The sequence below is a fragment of the Triticum aestivum genome, chromosome 2D (genome assembly GCF_018294505.1).
Source record: "Triticum aestivum cultivar Chinese Spring chromosome 2D, IWGSC CS RefSeq v2.1, whole genome shotgun sequence".
In the NCBI taxonomy this organism is placed as follows: domain Eukaryota; kingdom Viridiplantae; phylum Streptophyta; class Magnoliopsida; order Poales; family Poaceae; genus Triticum; species Triticum aestivum.
The window spans coordinates 567,624,963-567,630,031 of NC_057799.1; the positions used below are offsets into that span (position 1 = coordinate 567,624,963).

Sequence of the window (5,069 nt, forward strand, 5' to 3'; positions counted from 1 at the left end):
CTGCTTCTCTTTGCCTTCTTTGAGAAAAACCAAAAATTCCAAAATCATCTCTGTGTGTTTCTCTTAGTTCTTCTTTGCCTTTTATTTTTTAGAAAATCCAAAAATACTTGTCTTTCATTTATCTTTTTTTTCTTTGTTTTCTTTTGATTGTTCTTCTTGGCATTTTTTTGGTGTTTTCTATTTGCCGTTTCTTTCGTCTTTGTGTTTAAGTTCCAGACGTTCAAAAAAAAGTTGCAAAACCCAAATATTCCACAAAGATTTCTCGTTTGAGTCTTAAGTGTTTGTAGTGTTTTTTTTGCTTCCTATTGTTTCTTTTGTTTTTTGTTCTTTGCTTTTAAAAGAAACCCAAAAAGATTTCTTTGTCCTTTTGTAGTTTTGTTCTTTTGAAGTTCTTTGAGAAAATAATAATATATTTCTTTGTTCTTTTTGCATTTCCTTTGGATGTTTATTTGATTTCCTCTTTGTTGAAACTTTGGAAATCTTTTATCTTTGCTTCTCTTTGCATTCTTGTTTGCCTTATTTGAGAAAAAACAAAAATTCCAAAATTATTTCTGTTGTGTTTCTCTGAGTTCTTTGCCTTTTATGTTTCAGAAAATCCAAAAATATTTCTCTTTCGTTGTTCTTTTGTTTTCCTTTGTTTTTTTTGGCTTTTTCTGTTGTTTTCTTTTTGTGGTTTCTTTCGTCTTTGCGTTTATATAAGTTGTACAAGTTAAAAATTCCAAAAAGATTTCTCGTCTTAAGTGTTGAAGTGAACGAATTTTTGATTGGCTCTTATGTGCTTTATTTTTGAACTAATGAAAAGACCAAAAATATTTCCCTTGTCTTCTCTTTTGTACAAATTGTCCAGTAGTAAAACCTGCAAAACCTATCGACGAAGAACCACAACTGAAGAGGTTGACGAAGAAGCACAAGGCTATGAATAAAAACTAAAAGAAGTAGGCGTCAAAGTCGTGTAATCCCTGTTCCTCCTCGATCCGGTTTGGCGTCCTTCCCCTGGTTGCAGGTTTTGTGCCACGGACTTGATGTTGCATCCCATGTTCCCTTTGGTGGCCCTTGGCCCCGGTGGCAGGTAGCGTCGTGCACACATCCTGTAGGTTAGCTAATGTTGAGGAAATCGTTAACTGGTAACTGCTCGCTCAACTTGGGAGTAGTGATAACCGTTGAATCGGTTTATTAACTGGATTAATCGGTCAACCACTAATTGATGGAATTTTCAACTTAATAGAAGCAAATTTTGTATGGAGGGAAAATCTACATTGCAAATAGGAGGCAAATGGCACCATTTTCTTTTCTCAATAGATCACAAACATGTATACAGCAACAATCATCCATGTGGGCATCAAAAGTCGTCAACAAACATGTATACAACAACATTTTTTGCTAATTTCTGCTCGTGTCGCAACTCTGAGAGATGGTGGCCACACGATGACGACAGATAGAGGGAAGGTGACGGCCTCCGCGCTCGGCATCTGACGGATCGGTTGCCGGAGGTGGTAGGTCATGAAGGAGGGGAAGTAGCGGCGTGTAGAGGGAGAAGAGGAAGCGGCGACACACAGAGGAGAAGGGGAAGTGGCAGCACGCCGACGAGGACCTGGTCAGTCGCCATCTAGGTCGGGAGGGGATGAGAGGAGCAGGAGGGGTTCTAAACCCTAGCTATATAGGAGCGGGAGGGTTTATGGGCCAAATAATTAGGCTTTGTTTGCCCACAAGTTAACAGGCGGCAGTGATTAGACATTGCGGTGAATGTGTTATTCGAGTCGGACACGCGATTAACTGGCCAATTAACTGATTAATCGGGTGAATTCTTGAACAGTTGGTTAGACATTGCGGTGCTGACTGCCCTTACTCATGCTTCGCCGATAGGTGGTGCTTGAGCATTCGACTATGGCGCCCACTAGGGGAACACGGGTTGTGGGATCGAGACAACGACAGAGCAACTCGTAGCCAGACAAAGGATGCTCAACCGGACTGACAGGGAGCGGAGTGTGCACGAGGGACGTGGTGGAGGGGTGAAAAAGCCGTCGGGAGTGGACCACCGCCGCCATTTAGCTTTTGGACCTCGAGTTGAGCGGTGAGGGGGTGGTGACAGGGGAAGCAAGGAAGGTCGGAAGAGGGCACCGAGAGGAGAAAGGCATCGTCCACCCTACGCTTGCGCGTTAGTCGCGACGGCGGGCGGTTGTGGGCAGATCCGGTGTCTGCACGTGGATCATCTACTATTCGGGATGACATGACATGCTTGTTGAGTGAGGTGTCACGACTATTGGGCCATGTTGGTGGGTTTGGAGAGTCTGTGTTGTGCTCTGGTTAAGCCTTCATGAAGAAACGGACCAAGTGTAAATCAAAAGGTACATATTGAAGAGTAATAATATGATCCTGCACTCTGGAGTGCACGAATGCACGAACGAGGCATCAACATTAATATGCTTGGTGAGCTCATGCTTCATATGGTGAGGTGCAATCCTAATAGCACATATACTGTATGGTGTGACAAGAGAAGAGTAATGTAGTGATAGAAACACCAAAATCCTCAAGGTCGTTAATGAACGACACCGGGTTTGGAGAGAGGGGGAAGCCGTGTGTTGTGCTCTGTCCGAGTCTTTGTGAAGAAACGGACCAAGTGTAAATCGAAAGGCACATACTAAAGAGCAATTATCTGGTCCTGCACATTGGAGCACACGAAGGACGCATCAACACCAATATGCTTGGTGAGTTCATGCTTCACAGGGTCGTGCGCAACACTGATAGCATTTGTACTGTCTGACAAGGAAGGCGTAGGTCTAGTGACAAAAACACCAAAATCCTCAAGCAACCGTCATAACCAAGCCACCTCTGTTGTCAACAGAGTTATAGCTTGCAACTCAGCGTCTGCACTCAAAAGGGAAAAGCGTAGTCTGTTTCTTTGTCTTCCGGGCAATGAGAAAACCATCAAGAAAAACACAGTAAGTAGAAAGGGACGAGCGAACTTGAGCATAGGATTAAGAGAGAGACGGGGAGAGGTAGTTCCACAAAGATATCGTAGAACAGGGGGGTGGGGAGGTGACTCAAGTGGATGAAAGTGGGAGCAGAGACAAACTGACTTAGAATGAGAATGTGATATGAAATGTCTGGACGAGTGACATCTAAATAGACAAGACTCCCAACAAGATGACGGCAGCGCGTCAGATACAACAAAGGCTCATTATCGGAAGCACAAAGGTGGACGTTGAGCTCCATTGGAGTGTCAACAGTGACCTTATCACTAAGATCATCACAAGTAAGAAGATACTGAATGTACTTCTCTTTGGGAAATAAAGAAGCCATCAGAGGCAGAAGAAACCTCAATTCCAAAGAAGTAGCGAAGAGGACCAATATCAAACATAAAAACTATTCACTAAGACGAGCCTTCAAAAAGGCAAATGCACTTAGAGTTGTTGGCAGTGATGGTCATGTCATCGACATATAGAAGCAGTGTTCGACCTTGAGCTGAAAGATGGATATACAGTGTAGATCATGAGCATTTGGCAAAAACTAGTCGCAGTCATTGCTGAAACAGAACACTCAAATCGGACGATACGGGCTAAAGGCATAGAGATAGCGACGAAGACGCCGGATCGTGCCATCAAGAAAAAGATATCTAGGTGGTGGCTACATGTAGACCTTCTCATGCAACTCATGATTAAAAAAGACATTCTAACCTATAAGGATGCTAGCCGACGCTCCTCCATGGAGCTCCTCCCGTGCGCATCGTTCGTGGCCATCGGATGGGCTTTGATTTCCTATACTGACCATTGGATCAGTTGACCGCGTGGTAATAAGCGTGACCAGTGATTGTTTTTCACGTCTGGATGACTTGTGGCCCTTGTTTGGGTGAGGTTTGGCTGGTCCTTCGCGGGTGAATTGGATTGCTAGTGAAAGTTAACCTGTCCGGTTGCTACGCGTGGTGGTTGAGGAAAGGCGGAAACAACGGGAAGTGCGACCATGTCGAACTGCTTGTCTTCTTGCATGCGCGCCCTAAGATTCTTTTTCCCCCAATCCCCACAGCCGCCTCCCTCCCACACCCTTCCTCCTCCTTCCTCGCTCGTCAGCCGCCACAGCTGCCGCACTCCTCCATCTCTTTCCTCCCGCGTCCTCCTGCGTGGGACGCCGCTAGGCTCCTCCCTCTCTCGTCCCAGCCTGACGCAGGCGGATCCATGGGTAGAAGAGAGGAATAAGGGAGGTAGAGGAACGACGGGGAAGGGGATGGGCAAGAGCTTCATGCCCCGAATCCAGTTGGCCCGGGCCGTGCCTACATGAGCAGCGCCGCGGCTCGATGCTTCCCCACCCGACGAAGACGGCAAGCTAGGTGTTGACAATGGCAGCCCCAGGCCATCTGATCTGTCACCGGTGCCGTTCTTTTGGTCGAGACCGCCGTCGTCCACGTGCTCCTCCTCACCCCCACGGCTGGACGCTGGCGAGGCCAGCCTCCCCTCCAAGCGCAGGTACTTCCCCGCTCCTTTCCGTGTTCTCTCTCTCTTCCCCTGATATATCTCTCTGTTGTACACGGAAGCAAATTTGTTCAATTCTCAGTCTAGATTTAATGAAGAAAACTGCGGTTCATAAAACGCCAATTATGGATATGGATCCATCTTGCTGCGCTGGATGAAGGGCTGGATATGGATCCATCTTGCTGATTTGGAAGAAAACTGCAGTTCATACAATGCTAATTATGGATATGGATCCATCTAATACAGTTCTTCACAAAGCCCAGGAATCGCAAGGTCATGTACATGTAACAATGCAGGCCTAGAATTAGTCATGTATCCAAATTGTTCAGTTCCAGTTCAGTTATGAGCTAACAAGATCACCTTAATGTGCAGGGTTCAATTGCTTTCGGGGTCGTACTTTTCTTGGTCCTTATTGGTTGGCCTGTCTTCGGCATGATGGCGGACTCGTATGGCTTTGCCCTGCTATTCTGGTTATCCTCTATTGTGCATTAATATGATCATCTGATGTCTGTTTTTCAGTGTGCATTAAGAAATGGTAGAAACTTTTGGGTATTGTATCTGACTGGTACTGAATTTCCTCACAACAGCTTCTAGCCCGCTGCTGCT

At 45.7% G+C, this 5,069-nt stretch overlaps 1 protein-coding gene across 10 annotated transcripts in view; it reads left to right on the forward strand.

Annotated features, from left to right (window-relative positions):
- The first annotated feature begins 3,950 nt into the window (after window positions 1-3,950).
- Window positions 3,951-5,069, forward strand: part of LOC123054554 (uncharacterized) — a 3,526-nt gene continuing 2,407 nt past the window's right edge. The window contains exons 1-3 of one of the 10 annotated variants that reach the window (XR_006426235.1): window positions 3,951-4,457; window positions 4,551-4,736; window positions 4,836-4,933. The gene's annotated coding sequence lies outside the window, so the exon portion shown is untranslated. Of the gene's footprint in view, window positions 4,737-4,835; window positions 4,934-5,069 lie in introns of all 10 variants that reach the window. The other 9 variants (XR_006426234.1, XR_006426229.1, XR_006426233.1 and 6 more) reach the window with 9 other exon arrangements.